This window comes from Notamacropus eugenii, chromosome 5 (genome assembly GCF_028372415.1).
Source record: "Notamacropus eugenii isolate mMacEug1 chromosome 5, mMacEug1.pri_v2, whole genome shotgun sequence".
In the NCBI taxonomy this organism is placed as follows: domain Eukaryota; kingdom Metazoa; phylum Chordata; class Mammalia; order Diprotodontia; family Macropodidae; genus Notamacropus; species Notamacropus eugenii.
This window is the reverse complement of record NC_092876.1, coordinates 428,583,807-428,601,089: the sequence shown is the minus strand read 5'-3', so window position 1 is coordinate 428,601,089 and position 17,283 is coordinate 428,583,807. Positions and strand designations below refer to the sequence as shown.

Genomic DNA, 17,283 nt, shown 5'->3' with positions numbered 1-17,283 from the left:
ATGACCCCTTAAAATATTTATCTTGAGCCTTCTAGTTTCACAAGTCCTCTATATCCCCCAATTTCATGTATGTCTAAGGAATCCTACTACCCTGGGATGTGAGACCATAACCAGGCTTGGAACTATCACTACATAAAGCTTAGAATGGAACACCAGTGCTGTAGGATAATGGTGATGATGATGATGAAGAAGAAGATGATGATGATGATGGCTAGCATTTACGTAGCATCTGTTATATATCAGGCACAGTGCTAAGCGCTTTACAAATCTTATCGCGCTTGATATCACAACAATCCTGGCAGGTAGATGCTATTATTATCTGCTTCATGCAGAAAAAAGGAAAAAATGGAAACTGAGGCAAAGAGGCTAAGTCATTTACCTAAGGTTACATAGCTAGTAAGTTTTATGAATCAGAATTTGAACTTGGATCATCTTGACTTCAGACTTTACCTAGCTGTCACCTCTTAAAATATGGAACTGTTTTAAAAACACTATTATGTAATCCGAGAGCCTACCAGAGCTTAATATTAGTTTCTAAATTGAAAAATAAAAGCTAGTATTTATGTAGTTCTTTAAGATATGGAAAATGCTTTATAAATATCGTGTAACTTTATCCTCATAAAAACCCTGGGAGATAGGAGCTATTATTATTCCATTTTACAGATGAAAATATTGAAGCAGATGAAGGTTAAGTAATTTGCCCAGGGTCACAAAGCTGGTTAAGTGGCTGAAGCTGGGATTTGAACTCAGATCTTCCTGACTCTAGGTCCAATGTTCTATCCACTGTGCATGTGAAATATCTTACTTTTTTTTTTTTTTTGACAGGAGGGGTAGGAGAAAATAAACATGATTCCAAATCTCTTCAAGCATTCCTGTCCACCATCACAAAGGCATACACGATATTTTATGGATGTTAAAACTTGCACTCTCTAAAAAAAGTCATTAGTCTAATTTGTGGTTTACTGTGAAAGATAGTCATCAAATTAGCCTTGGAAAGACCCTTTAGTATCTTAGAAACATTGACTTTAGACCTTTGGCTCCAAAATTCAAAACGAACACTTGTAAAATTCAAATTCATCCTTTTTTTCTTCCTTTTTCTTCCCCCTTCTTTCCTTTCTTCCCTCCTTTCTTCCTTTCTCTTCTTCCTTCCTTCTTAGTTTTCTTTCTTGAGCATCCAGCAATTCTTCCCCTCTATTCACAATTTAGTTCAGGGGCTCGTCACCTCCTGCCTAGATTTTTGCAATGACTTCTTAAGCAGTCTTTCTCCCTCAAGTCTGTCACCACATCCTCCACGCTGTGGGTAACATGATTTTCCTTAAGCACAGACCTTATCAGGTCAACTAACTCTATTGGATCTCAATTGCATTTAGGATAAAATAATTTTTTTTTTAACTTTTAAAGCCCTTTCATGGTTTAGTCCCAACCTTGCTATACTATATGCCACTCCTCTTCCTATAGTCTGAGACAAACTGGCCCCCTGAAATGTATTATCTCCTCATCTAACTCTGATTCCTTTGGGTGACAGCTCCCTCAACTGCTAGTGCCATCCCTTCCCAAAATACCCTGTATTTAATTATATTTTTTATTTATTTGCATTTTGCTCTATAAATTGATTCTGTAAATATTTATACAGACAGTTCTCACTTTATGTAAGTGGATCATTCCATAGACTATGTAAAGTGACTTTTATGTAACACAAATTTACCCCTACCCAACCATTTCACTTAACCTACATAACAAAGGAATATATAAAATAATTTTGTTGTTCAGTCATTTTTCAGTCCTCTTTGTGACCCCATTTGAGGTTTTCTGGCAAAGACACTGGAGTGGTTTGCTATTTCCTTCTCCAGCTCATTTTACAGATGAAGAAGCTGAGGCAAACAGGGTTAAGTGACTTGCCCAGGGTCACATAGCTAATAAGTGCTGAGGCCATATTTGAACCTACAAAGATGAGTCTTCCCAATTCCAAGCCCAGTGCTCTATGCACTGTGGCAACACCTAGCAGCTCACACAAAATAATACTTTTACACAAGTCAAAATGTACTAAAATGCAGACATATTAAACATTACATCACCATAATAAACAGAATTATTAAAAGAAAGGTAAAATTAATGATGAAGTATGCACAACACTGGTTCACCAAAGTTAACAAAGGTGTGGGATATGTTGCTCCTTCCCCACCCACTGTACCTACCCTTTATCACTGGTGGCTGGCTGGGCAACATTTTTTATCAAGCTACTGAGACATGTATAGACAGTCAATCTCTTTTTTTCTTGTATATCTGAGGATTGTGAGCAATATCATCTTCAACTAGTTTTTGAACTTTTGTAATTATTTGGATTCATTTTTTATTTTTTAATTTTAATTTACTTGTTTTCTACAATCACTTCCATAAGTCTTAGATTTTCTCCTCCTCCCTCCCCTTCTTTTCCCTCCCCAAGATGGCATGCAGTCTTATATAGGTTCTACACGTGCATTCCTATTAAACACATTTTCACATTAGTCATGTTGCATGAAAGAATTTAAATGAATGGGAGAAACCATGAGAAAAACCAAAACAAAAGAAAACATAACACTAGAGAAAATATTCTGCATCATTCTACTTTCCAATTCCATAGTTCTTTCTCTGGATGTGGAAGGCATTTTGCTTCAAGAGTCCTTTGGGAATGTTTTAGGTCCTTGGATTGCTGTGAAGGGCTAAGTCTACCAGAGAAATCCCTCACACACTGTGGTTATTACTGTGTACAATGATCTCCTGGTTCTGCTCCTTTCACTCAGCAGAGTTCACATATGTCCTTCCAGGTGTCTCTGAAGTCTTCCTATTCATCATTTCTTATAGGACAATAGTATTCCATTACATTCATATACCACAATTTAATCAGCCGTTCCAGTTGATGGGCATCCCCTTGATTTCCAGTTCTTGGCAACTACAAAGAGAGCTGCTATAAATACTTTTGTACATGTGGGACCATTTCCCTTTTTATGATCTCTTGGGAATACAGTCCTACAAGCGATATTGCTGGGTCAAAGGGTATGCACATCTTTGTAGCCCTTTGGGCGTAGCCAAATTGCTCTCCAGAATGGTTGAATCAACTCACAGCTCCACCAACAATGAATTAGTGTTCCAACTCTCCCACATCTTCTCCAACATTTATTACCTTTCTGTTTTGACATGTTAGCCAATCTGATAGGTGTGATGTGGTTCCCCAGAATTGTTTTGATTTGCATCTCTCTAATCAACAGTGATTTAGAGCATTTTTTCATATGACTATAGATAGCTTTAATTCCTTCCTCTGAAAACTGCCTGTTCATACCTTTGACCATTTATCAGCTGGGGAATGACTTCGATTTTTTTTTTCAATACAAGAAAAAAATTCACTCAAATGATGAACTGCTTCTCTCAACTATTTCACTGTGAATCTATTTGATTCGACCTTGGGTTCTGAAGCTTCCCTTTCTTCTGCAGTCTTTGCAGCTAGCAGTTCAATCAGATTCTCATTCAGGATCCTCACTTACAGTTCTTTCATAATTCTTTATGTAAAGTTGAATTTGTAAAGTGGAAATTTTTGTAAAGCAAGAACTGTCTATATACATATTTGTCTTCCTCATTCAAATGTAAGCCCTTTATGAAAAAGTATTGTTTCACACTCTATCTGTATCCCCAGCATCTAGAATAGTGGCCAACACAGAGTAGTTTCTTAATGTACACTTGTTGATTGAATTCCCAGGAATGACTGTATTAAACTAGGAAGTTCTAGATAGATGCTTAAATAGCTTAAACAGATGATTATAGTTAGGGAGAAAAATACTACATAGTTGCTGTCCAGCTGTTTTTTTTTGTCAGTGATATATTTTGTACTTAGTATCACTATACAAATAAAGTTTAATGCAAATTAAAAATGTATTTTATTCTTTTAAGTTAATGGCAACAACATTTGTTTTAACTATAAGTATACCTTTCTAATTATGAATCTCTTAAAGATGAGAGGAATCAAAATCTTGAATATGGAATGAACTTTAATTAGTGTGGTATAGTGAAAAGAATTCTGGATTTAGAATAAAAGGATTTGAGTTCAAATCTCAAATATGTGACTTTGGGCAAGTTACTTAACCATATTGGGCCTATTTCCTCATCTACAAAATGAGGGGTGCAGACTACAATGACATCTCAGGTCCCTTCTAACTCTGACTCTGTGATCTTAGTCCCAACCCCTTCATTTTACATTTAAGGGAACAAAGGGACTCAGAGTTCTCATAGCTAATTATGTTCTAATATTATCAGGTGTTTATTTTTCAAATCTATGCATTTTGAAGAGAATTTGAACTAAAAATTCAAACAGAAAGAAAAATTGCTTATAAGTGCTTAACATTTAAAAATACTAAGCTTTTCATTCTCTCATTTCTAAATATACAGTTGGCATCAGAAATGTCTGCTAATATGACTTGGATTCTTCTGAGCAGATTATTCACACAAAATGGGAAGAAAACATTTAGAAATGGAGCCATAGCTCGTTATATTACAGAAGAAATAGAAAATGAACTTAAAGATCAATGCATTACCAAGGTCTACCTACAGAAAAACTATACAAGGTAAAACTGTGGGAAACCAACCATCATAGTGTACACCGAGAAGGATTCAGGAACGGCATCGTAAAGAAGAACATATCATCAGGTCATTACCATTCTCCCTCTTCTGGACAGTAAATCAGCAAATGTTTGCCATGAAAATTTACTTTTTCATCAAATTGAATAATGTTGTTAATACTTAAAGAAAAGAATCCATAAGAACAACAGATTAGGCAACGAAAAATATTGCAAGTTGTTAAAGTGAAGCCAGATTATATATCTTATGCTGAGATACATACACTCAAAGAAATGAACTATATGCCCCACTTGGGAAGTCCCTGAAATTTCTCTTACATACCCACAAGACATTCCATCTCTCAGCTCTTGGCATTTCCTCTGGCTGTCCCCCATGCCTGGAATACTCTGCCTCCTGAATCCCCTTGGTTCCCTTTACATCCCAATTAAAATCCCACCTTTTACAGGAAGGTTCCCAAATTCTTTTAATTCTAGTGACTTTCCTCTTTTAATTATTTCTTTTTTATTCTGTATGTAAATTGTTAATATTTGTTTGCATGTTGCTTCCAACAGATTGTGAGCCTCTCAAGGGCAGGGACTGTCTTTTACCTCTTTTTGTATCCTTAGCACAATGCCTGAAACACAGTAGGTATTTAATAAATGTTGCTTGACTGATTGATTTAATATTAAACTTATGGAGAAATTCTTGTCTCTACATATTGGGCCCTATGTTCCTTCACAAGTAAACAACTTTTATAACGAACATAAGATGGGAAAAGAAAAAAAACACTTTGCAGGCATCTGCTTTCCTAGAAAGAAGTCCAATCTTATGTTATGTGTTAATAATAAAGAGCAATTTTTCCTACAGAAGTAAATATAAAAATGCACAATAGAATATCTTAAACTAAATGACATTCCTTTGGGGAAACTGAACAAAGGTCCTTCATTTCATCTTGAATGAAAATATTTCTATTATGTAGTTTATGATATACAAAGGCAACATAGTCTATTGAAAAGAATTCTAGCAAAAACCTGGATTCACATCCCACTTCTACCATATATTGATTTTAGAACCCTGGGGAAAGTCTCTTAGCCTCTCGGTACCCCCCACCCTCCCAGGCAATTAAAGGTACTGACCTGCATTGGTGACAGAAGTTTCTTCAAGAGGGATCTCCTCATACCAGTGAAATTAAAGACCCAATCTATCCCTATAATTATTACATAATTGTCTACCACCAAGAATTCCTTGATTAGCATCAATGCAGGAAAAATAAGTACTTTATAAGGCAGCAATACACCTCCCAGAGAATGTTCTAACCTTTAATTTGGCAAACCCCAAAAATGTTGTTTACATTACAAATGTCAAAGATTTAGTAGTACAAATAGAACAAGAATTCCAAGTGGCATATCACTTTAATGGTCCATTATTTTCTAACTTAAATATTTGGTTTGAGCTGTGTTATCGGTCAATGGGAATGATAAAATCACAACATTTAGAAAGGCCAGTCTTTATGTTCCTCTTCCTTCACACATTTTAGTGTTTCTTCCAGATCCTAATTTTAAAAATCAAACCACCGGTTTTCCTTTGCTTATGAAGTAATCCCATGGAAGTTCTCAAGTGACTATTACTTAATGAAGTATAGTACAGAGTAAGGTCACAGAAAATACCCATGTCCTTTGGGGTCAAATTCTGTGTATCATGTCTCATGACACTATGCCTAGAAAAGCACTTATTTTTAATAATATTCAAAAAATGCCCTCCAGTAGCATTAGTGTGTCCAACCTCCATATTCTGCCTGGCTTACCCTAGTATATTAAGACTCTCTACTTTTCTCCTACTCTTTCCTCCGTCAATCCCTGCCCCACTCCTGTCCTTATAGCTTGGATGTTTTAAAAAAAGAAAAGCACTCAGGGAATTCTGTAGAAAAACATTAAAAAAAAATAACACTTTAAAAATGGAAAATTGACATTCTGTTCAAGTTGTTTCTTTAACATTTTAATTTATATTTTCAGATTTAAAAGCTATCAAGATGTCTCACAGGAGAAAAGGAAATGAGACATCCTTCTCTACCCTTCAGTTATTTTCCTTGTAAAGCACCCTGGGCTTTCCAAGTGTCTGTCATCCTCCTAAACCATCTCACTAGCTTTCAGAGGCCATCCTTCTCCCAGTCTATTCACAGTATATACAGGTCTAGGTTTTAAAAAGAAGAATAAAGAGAGAAAAGGATAGCTCTGATTCCCACAATGTCAGCTGTTGGCACAGTGGATAGAGCCCTTGGTCTGCAGTCAGGAAGTCCTGAGTTCAAATCCAGCCTCAGACAACTGACTAGTTGAGTGACCCTGGACAAATCACTTAATCTGTCTATCTCAGTCTTTCAATTGCAAAATGGGGATAATAATAGCTTCTACTTCCCAGGGTTGTTGTGAGGATCAAATAAGATATTTATAATGTACTTAGCATAGTGCCTGGCATACAGAAGGTGTTTAATAAATGCTTGTTTCCTTCCATTCTCCTTCCCTTCCTTCCTTCTTCAGAGTTTTTTCTGCTATACCTCATTGCCTTAAGTTATAAAGGTCAAAATGGTAGAGAGTAAGGAGAAGGTTGCCCCAGAACTAGTTGTGTCTGTCTGTCTCCCCTCTCTCCTGCACATACATATATATACATATGTGTAGGTATGTGTATATATGTATGTATATATACATGTATGTATATACACATACATACAAACACGTGTGTGAGTGTATATATATGTGTGTGCGCGTGCACACACACACACACACACACACACACACACACACACACACACACAAACGTGTGAAATATCCACCCTTCCCCAACCCAGATGTCAACACCCTGATGCAAAGCCTTTCTAACCCCTTGGGAATTATGGCTCAGCCCTTGTGAACATGCAGTCTCAGGTCCCAAGTGTCAAAATTACTGCCAATGGTTGCTATTTTTGTAATTCAACAAACTTCTAAATCATTCACTGGATTACTCAAAAGACAGTATAACGTATTGTCTATTCAGAGGTACCTAGGTGGCTAGACCTGGAATCAGGGAAGACCTGAGTTCAAATCAAGCCTTACACACTTACTAGCTCTGTGCCTCTGAACAAGTCATCCAGCTTCTGTCTCAGTTTCCTCATCTGTAAAATGAGAAGATGAATAGTCCTTATCTTCCAAGGGTGTCATGAGGATCAAATGAGATTATTTGTAAAGAGCTTCGCAAACTGATACAAATGCTAACTATTATCACTGTGGTTCGTATTCAATTATATGATGCAAAGGCTCTAAAAGACCCGCTGCTCTCATCATGACAGACATGATGCTCCACATATCACACAGTAGCTCTTCAATGTTTCTTGAAGGTGTAGAGAAAAAGTCTGTGCCAAAATCTGTATCTTAAGCTCTTCTAACCATATGCCATTGATAAGAAAGTCGATGACGGAATGAATGCACTGTCATGATAAATTTAAGGATTAAATCCTGTTGAGAGCATAGGAATTATTACAAGTGAAAAAAATCATTACACAGAAATGACTGAAAGTAAAGGGTGACACCTAACCTCTAGCTACATAACACAGCCTCACCATCATCATTTTGAATTTATTCACTTAGCATATGTGTGCTCTTAGTTCCTGTACAGTTATAACTTCCTAAAACAGGAAAATGCCTACATGTGATCTTTTAGTTCTGTTCTGAAGAACAATATGGTTACATCTTTGGTCCCCTGCTTTGATCTGATGTAATACGGCACCAAGTCAAAGTAACAGACCTGTCCTCTTTATTTAAGACCTTACAACTTGTGGACAAGTCTGTAGTCCCTTCCTCTATTTCCCTTCCTTGTTAAGGAAAGCTCAAGCTTTCATTTTAGTATTATTAACAAACAGCTCACATTAATACTCTGCTTTAAGGTTTACAAAGAACATTACCTAAGCAAACATGCAAATATTAGCCCGATTTTGTAGATGAAGAAGCAGGCTCAGAGGAGCTGTGACTTACTTAGTCACATAACTAGTAACTAGTTACTTTTGACAGAGACTGTTACCTAAGTGTTCCAGCACATTCATTCTACGCCACACCACATCTCCATTTTTATCATAGCAACAATGTCAAGGACCTTTCTGTTGGAGTGTTATCCAGCTACCAGCACGGCATTTACATAAAGTTCCTGATCTCTCTCTCCCTCTCATTCTTCTTTCTCTCATTCTCTGTCTCCTTTCTCTCTTTTCTCTCTCCCTTTCTCTCTTCCTCTTTCCTTTTTTCTCTCGTCTTTCCCCTGTCTTCCTTTTTTCTCTGCTCTCATTTTCTCTCCCTCTTTTCTTTCTCTCCCTTCCTTTGTCTCTTCTTGTCTTCCTCTCTCCCAGTCTTCTCTTTTTCTCTCTTCCTTTTTTCTCTCATCTTTTTTCTCTTCCTCTTTTCTCTCTCCCTTCCTTTCTTCCTCCTTCTCTACCTCTCCATTATTTTCTCTCTCTTACTCTTTATGTTTTTTTCTCTTCTCTCTCCCTCTCTTTCTTGTTCTTTCTCCTCCTCTCTTCTTTCTCTTTCACTTGTTACTAACTAAACAGAACAAGATTTTATTTTAAAATCTATTAATAACTGATACTTGATGTGTCCCATTTTTATCAGAATTATTTACCCAAAAATATACATTATAAGGATAATATTTTTAAAATAATATTTTAAAATGAGAAAGTAGTAGAGTCTACAGGAGTGAGCCTCAGTCAGGGAGATTTGGGTTCAAGCCCTGGTTTGGGGGTTTGAGACTTGGTGGTGACGACTGTGTGGCCTTGGGTAAATCACAATCTCTTAAGCTCAGAGAAGAGGTACAGTCAGTCAGTCAATAAAGATTAAGGGCCTACTATGTGCCAGTCATTATGCTAAGCCCTGAGGATATAAAAGAGGCACAATATAGTCCCTTCCCTCAAGAAGTTCACAATCTAATGGGGGAGACAACAAGCAAATATGTAGAGACAAGTTATATACAGGATAAAAAGGAAACACTTGAGAGAGGGAAGGCACTGTAATGAAGGGTTGGGAAAGACTTCCTTTAGAAGATGGGATTTTGGGGGAGATTTGAAGCCGAGGAAGTTAGTAGTCAGAGCAGAGGAGGTAAAGTATTGCAGGCATGGGGATCAGCCAGTACCTAGAGAGACATAGCGTGTTGTTTATCAGCATCACTGGATCTAAGAGTACATTTTGGGGCTAGGTTATGAAGAGCTTTGAATGCCAAACAGAGGATTCTATATATATGGTCCCAGAGGCAAAGGGAACCATTGATGTTTACTAAGTGGGGTAGCAGTGGAGTTTGGGCAGGTAGGGTGACATGGTCAGATTTGCACTCTAAGAAAACTACTTGGGTGGCTGAATAGAGGCTTGACCCACAAGCACATTATTGGAACAACCCAGGTGTTAGGTGATAACCAGAGTGTCACCAGAGTAGTGACAGTGTCAGAGAAGAGAAGGAGGCATTTTGGAGAGATGTTGCAAAGGTGAAATTAGTAGATTGACATGAAAGGCAAGAGATAGTAAGGAGTAAACGTTAATAACTAAGATGGGAACCCAGCAAGTGCCCAAGTCTGATTTAAAGCTTTCCATGCTCTGTTTCTCAACTCCCAGGCCCCCCATCTTTCCCTAAAACAGTACTCTACCTATAGTACATAATAAATATTTGCTGAATAGAACAGATATCAAAAGATTCCTCCTTGCCCTGAAGAATAAACTTGGGATTTCCCACAGTAGGAAAGTCCCTGCTACTTAATGAGTAATCACAGGGATTTCCAGGTGGCAGGTCTGGGGGAGAAAAAGAGAAACAGGTACTGATGACATTCTTTTCTCTCCTCTCTCCCTGACACTCTCAGCACACCCTAATCAAGGGATTATTTCCCTACTTTCTAGTCAAAGGGAAGCAGTCAGTTTTCCCTCCATCACCCCCTGTGATGGGGCCAGTATTCTTTCCTCCCACCCAAAACATGGGAAGGTTTTACTGAAAAGAAAACAAAGCTGTCCCTGAGATCTGGTTGGTCTCAGTTTCTCCATGGAATTTTCTGGTCATCTAAGGTGATAAAAAGTCCCAGCCACATGGAAAACTAGGTCCTTGGACTTGGTGGATTTCTGAAAACCATGTAAGTTACTACATCCTTCACCATATTATCCCCTGAAGACAAGACACTTCCATGTGGGGGACTTCTCCAGAGAAGCTAAGGGCCAATGTATCCTTGCTACATACCTTTGCTGTGTTCACAGCAAATTAAACCTCCTTTTGTTAACTGTTCAACAATGTATGAGTCCTTCATTTTTATCCCAATATTGAACCTAAACTAAGAGAGTGATACTGTTGGACCTACCTGCATCCAACATTCCTGACTTCAGCACCCTAAAGAGAATAAGGCCATATCTGATTTGCTTTGGGGAGGATAGATAATAGACACCATGTTCATTTGGAGACTCCTAGGGCCATTTTGCACCTGATCCAGAATATGTAAGAATACTTCTGAATCACCTGTCCCCCTGGAGCTCTTTCAATCAGACTGGAGTACACTGGATTTCTTTAGATCAGTAGCAAAACCTCAATCTAATCTTTGCCAGTCCCATACTTATAGGGGCTGGGCTAAAACTGGAATAATCTCAGGAAGAAGTACATCAGTTAAAGATGCTGGATTCCGTATCTACTGAGAACAGGAAAAGAACAGGAAAATTCAGAATGATCAGATGTCTACTTATTAATCCCACTCACTAGCACCATGATTACATTTCTGGCTTTTCTCTGAGTTTCTTTCAGCTCTAGAGGGGGGCCCAGTCAAGCATTTGGTGATTTGGGAAGACAGGCACAGTAGGTATTTGGAAAATAGCTACTACGTAGTTTCAATGAAAATGGCCAGAAATTTTCAGTGCAAAACTCAGAATATGATTCAAGGTCTGGAAGGTCTTCCTTATACAATCTACCTTTACCTACACCCCAATCTCAGTGATAAATAACACTACAAATCTAGGTGCCAAGTCATTTATTTGAAATAGACTTTCATATATTTTAGTACTTCCAAATAGCTTCTATTTTGGCAATAAGCAGAAAGTAAGAAAAACTTTCTTAAAAATATATTCCAAAGCACCTATTATTTTTCCACCATAAACTTATCATATATAATTCAGTATTCAAATAAGTTCTCAGACTGCTCTATCTCCCTTTTTGACTTAAAAGAAAGACTATTTTTTCTATGTCTTCCTAGGAAAACAAATTATCCCTTACTATTATTAGGACAGGATGGGAGAAATTTTTTTTCCTCTGAGAACATCAAATATAGATTTTCACTGTGAATATAATTCATGTTTTGGTAGCTTTTTCATATAGATATCCAGATATCTCATTTTAAGATAGGAGACCTACAATTCATCAAGATAAACTGACCCCCCACTAAAAAGTTACTTGGAAAATTAGTGACAGCCAGAAATAGATCTTCTGACTCATTCTCACTATGGCGATAGAAGATTTTAGGATATGAATACACGAATTCTGATGATGACCAATTGGAGTTCGCTTGAATTGTGGTTAAAAAGTCACATCTGAAAACTGTACTTTTATGTCACACTAACAAAAAACAAAGAACATGAATTCTATTCAATTTTTAGAATTTAATTTTTAATTTCAATTTAATTTTTAGAATTTAATTATATTTCTATTTTTGTCCTTTAGCACAGTGCCTAGAATATAGTGCTACATAAATGTTTATTTCTTATTCCCTTATTGCTTCATTAGAAAGGTTAGAGTAGGATGAAAGCCTGTTTTTGAGCTTGTAGGAAAGCTACATGACAAGAAAAATAACATAATACAACAGGGAAGATAAAAGCTTAAGGGAAATTGTCTTTATAGAGTTTATATTTTTATTAAAAACAGAAAAGTACATGAACAGTACAGCTTTCTCCATTTTGTTGAAAATGTTCCATTGACAATTATTAAAATTGTTTAAACAATATTTGCAAATATTTACAACGGTAGTTTCGCATGCCAAGAGATTTTCTAAAGCACAATTCTCACTTGGTTTTCCAAATACTACTCCTACATGTCCCAACTATTAAGTCCTACCTTCTATAGGAAGACATCCCCAACTCCTCTTAAGCACGGTGCCTTCCTCTGTTAATTATCTCCTATTTATCACGTACGTAGCCTGCTTTGTATATATTCGTTTGCATATTGTCTCCCCATTGGATAGTAAACTCCTTGAGGGAAGGGATTGCTTCTTGCTTTTTTGTATCCCCAATGATTAACACTGTGACTGGCAAATAGTAGCTTAATAAATGTTTATTAAAATTGATGGATTCCTAATTAAAAAAAAAACTGGCCACTACAAATATAAAACTATTTCCATTAAAAGAAAAATAATGACAATAATGACAACATGGTTACAACAAAGGAACAATGCACTTAATTAAGCAAGGAACCAAGAAATTTAATGGTATTGTTTAATTTAAGTAATTACTAACCTACGACAGGAAAGAATCTTTTTCATCATCTGAGACTATCTCAAATTAGGTTTCACTATACTACGATTCATATTTCTTTAAACCATAATTTCAGAACAGAGATTTCAAAATTTTGATAAAACAGCAAATGTATTCATAACAATAGGAATACAATTATAAGAACACAGATGGTTGATTTAACTGTTTTACATACCCGTGGGTTTTCAGGTTGCTGCACTTAATCACACGTCTTCACTCTTATTTTCTTTTATTTTCTGTTAACTTCTGGCAACTTTTACTCGACTTCAACAGTGCCACCTGTAGTCGTACAGGAGAAGAAAAAACTATTATCCTTTTAGAATTTTTAGATAATTATATAACAAATAGCAGAATAACTAATCTGATATTAAAGTTCCCATCATGGGAATGAGAATTTGTTAATTTATTATATGTGTCATATATAATATAATATTATTATATGTTTAAAATATTATATAATTTATTTATTAAGTGCCTCATGTGCCAAAGCACTGTCCTTCGTTGTTGTTTAGTCTTGATTCAGTCCTGTCATGCCTGTCTTTTTGTGAATCTATTTGGGCTTTTTTTGGCAGAGATGCTGGAGTGGTTTGCAGCTGAGGCAAACAGGATTAAGTGACTTGCCCAGGGTCACATAGGCAGTAAGTGTCTGAGGCCTGACTTGACCTTAGGAAGATGAGTTCTTCCTGACTCCAGGCTTGGCACGCTGTCCACCGCACCACCTTAATGCTTTATAAATAACTCATTTGATCCTGACAACAAACCCATTGATGCTATTTATTATACCCATTTTATAACTGAGGAAGCTAAGGCAGACAGAGGTTAAGTGACTTTATCCACAAATGGAAGACTGGCTTATTAAAATGCTCAATCAGACATACTGAAAAAAGGTATATTCAGCCTCCTAACATGCTATAGATTAGTAATTGGATACCTTAAAAATAACTACATAAAAAAATTGCATTTACAGAACTTGTTTGCTTACGTTTTAAGGCATTTCACAACTTAAATTTAAGATGTCCATCACATCACTTTCTTGATGGTTTGAAATATTATCTCGTAACAATTGAAAACATATCCATCCATTATTGACAAAATCATTTTAAAATGGCTGTTAACAAATTAATTCCAACTAGTACCATAAAATTTTCCCCAACCCCCAAAGACTCACTAAGTCACGGAAATTAAGCATTTCTGTGGTTCCATTCTATTTTAGTACAGGTGTGTTCCACTTTATTAGAGAAACAGGGAGCAGGTAAATGTATAAAAATCAGAAGGAACTGGTAAGCAAGGACATATTCCACATTATTTAGTCTGTCTCTGGTTAAGGATTTATTACTCATGAAATTCCAGAGGAAGGCCATCGAGATGCAACCCTATTCAAGCTCTGTGAGCTAGGTGCATAATTGTTACTTCATAAAGGAGTAACATAAGTTGCAATTAAGGCAGACACAAATGTAAACTGCACTTAATACCATCAAAACTAAATCTATCAAGTTAGAAAAGTAGCACTTTCATCATCCCTGGAGAGGATGTCCCCTTTTTCAGTGACAACTTACTCTTTTGAAATATGTCAAATTTCAAGGCACAACAGAGAAATTTTTACAATAAATTCTCTCCTCTCCACCCCAACCCCTACTTCCTTCCAAACTCGGAATTATTTCCCGATTGTCCAACACTGATACCTACATACATACACACACACACATACATACATACATACATACATACATACATACATACATACATACATACATACTATATCCAACTACAAATACAAAAGGCATCGCCTTCCAAAAAAAGAAGTAAAACCTGCCAGGCAAAGTGGGCACAGGCGGACCTCCCCCCAAAAGCCAAAAAGTGCCCGTAGTACCCTCCCAAGATCAGGGCGCTTCTCAGCCTGGATACACTATATGGGACTTGGTGACTGCAGCTGGCTGTTAGTGTTGTTTGGGAAGTGGGGCACCACCCCAAACTTCGTCTTTTGAAATTGCTGTCCCCGAGGCGCCTCAGATCGGAGAATCGCTGGAAAGGCAACCTGGGGTGGGTGGCCCCGCTTGCCCTAAAAAGGGTAGGAGGCACGTTTCTCAACAGCTCCTTCCTCCGCACACCTCCCCAGCTCCGCTGGAACACCTGCCCGAGCGCACACCGCGTACACAGAAGGAAGAAAGGAAGGTGCCAAGCCAAAGAGTCTGCCCCAGCACAACCGAGAGGCGTCGCGGCGTCGCCCACCTGCGCACACCGGGCTGGCACCCCAGCACCGACCGGCTGGCACCCCAGCACCGGCTGCCTGCCTCCTGCCGCAGCCCCTCTCGGGCTCTCTTCCGCTGCCACTCCATTCTAAGCTTCAGGGCCAAAGGATCCCCGGGCAAGCGCCCCTCTCCCCACGCCACAACCGCCGTCGCGCCCAGAGTTGCACGTTGTGCAACCTAGCGAGCGCTTCTGCAGCCTGTCTCTTCCTCCTCGTCCTCCTCCTCCTCCACCTCCTCCGCCCAAGTGAGCTACCTAGCGGGCGGGTCCTGCCCACAGTAATCCCCTTCCCACCCTCTCCTCGCCTGGCACCTACCCTCTCTTCCTGGCGGAGGAACCAAGGTACAGTACGTAGCTTCCAGCGCGCTCAGGCGTGCAGCTCCCTGCCAGACGGGCGGAGAGGATGCACACACACAGCAAACGTGCCCGCGATTTCCCGCAACACAACCTGCTAACGCCGCGCTCCGGGGCCCTGCCCCTCCGCTGGCACCTTCCTTCGCTGCGCTGGCCCCGCCACTGCCCACCCCCTTTTCCTCTCTCGCAGCAGCATCCTCCCCTGGCAGTGTGCACACGCTGTCTGGCCCACCTGTCAGGGCTTCCGCCCTGCTCCACCCACCGCTTCCCCTCCCTCCTTCTTTGTAGCAGAATATTCAGAGCCCACCAACCACTCCGCTGCCAGCCCGAGAGCCCGCCTGCCCGCCCACTCAGCTGTGCACCCAGGAGAAGGGCGGAGGCGCCCCACCCAGCCTTGGCTCTCAGCTCTCTTTCTCCCTCTCTCAAGACCGAGCCTTCCGTAGCCTCAAATAAATTGAAGGTTGGCTCTGCCTCCTTTTGATTGGAGTGGAAAGAGTGTGTCTCTTTAGTGGAGAAGAAAAGAGAGGAGGGGGAGGTTATGCTGCTGCTGCTGGTGATGGTGAAGAAATTACCATGCAAACTGTTCCTGTACAAGTTTCTGCCTGTGCCTTTCTTCTGTTGCATTGATAAATGAGTGATCTGTTGCATCTTTAAATATACCAGGAGCAATTTTGAGGTGCATTTGTATGTATTTTTTTTTTTTAATTTTGCAATTGAGGGTTTCGGAGATTTTAAATTCAACCCTTATGGGACATTCAGGTTTCTAAGAAGTTTTCTCTATACATTTATGTAACCACGATTTTTTTTTTAACTAGCAAAATGTAAATAACAGAACAGCTGTGTTTTGCAGAAACAGATCTTACAAATATGTTACTTGAAATGCCTTATAATTATTTTAATTAGGGTTGGGGGGTGTTAAATGATTTTAGTGATTTTAAAAAGAATATTGACTTTGAAACCAGCGTTTGAGATACTAAAGCTTTTGTATGTGCTACTTGCCATAGTTTTAATATTTCATTTTAATAGAAATCATTAACTGATGTAGCCATTTTGAAAAAATACATCTACTCATGCCCCTCCCCCACTTTAGGATCATATTTGGTTTTTACACTTGATATAGAACTGTTTTTTTTTAACACCTAAGGAAAAATGTTGCATTTTTACTCATTTGCTTAGTAATATTTGCTTCACTATATTTTTTTTGCGTAACTACAGTTTTCCTTGTAATTTTCTTTCAAAGAAGATTTAAGGCCCCATCCAGAAGGTTATACATATTGTAAAATGAGGTGCGAAAGTTAATAGTAGCCCATTCTCAGGGATGGACATTTTTACATTAGTGATTAACAACTTCTTTGTTGAGTATTACCACAGTTATATCTTAATTTGATACTTGGAAAAACTGCGGCTTTAAATTTTTTTTCCCATCAAACTAAATCCTGCTGTTAGTTACTTCAGTGTCCAGCACATAGTAAGTACTTAGCAAATGGTGATTACATGCTGAATAGTTCATTAAATTCTAAGGGAATTACTCATGAAATGTGTACAGATATTTTTCAGGCAGAAAAAGATACAAACTCAACATTCTTAATGAAGAAATTTAGAA

General features: G+C 38.2%; 1 long non-coding RNA gene across 3 annotated transcripts in view; it reads right to left on the bottom strand.

Annotated features, from left to right (window-relative positions):
- Positions 1-15,885, bottom strand: part of LOC140507134 (uncharacterized) — a 142,143-nt gene extending 126,258 nt beyond the window's left edge. For all 3 annotated transcript variants that reach the window (XR_011968205.1, XR_011968204.1, XR_011968206.1), the window contains exons 1-2: positions 15,643-15,885; positions 13,255-13,358 (exon numbers count right to left, since the gene is read on the bottom strand). This is a non-coding gene — a long non-coding RNA (uncharacterized lncRNA). The remainder of the gene's footprint in view (positions 1-13,254; positions 13,359-15,642) is intronic.
- Positions 15,886-17,283: the final 1,398 nt, after the last annotated feature.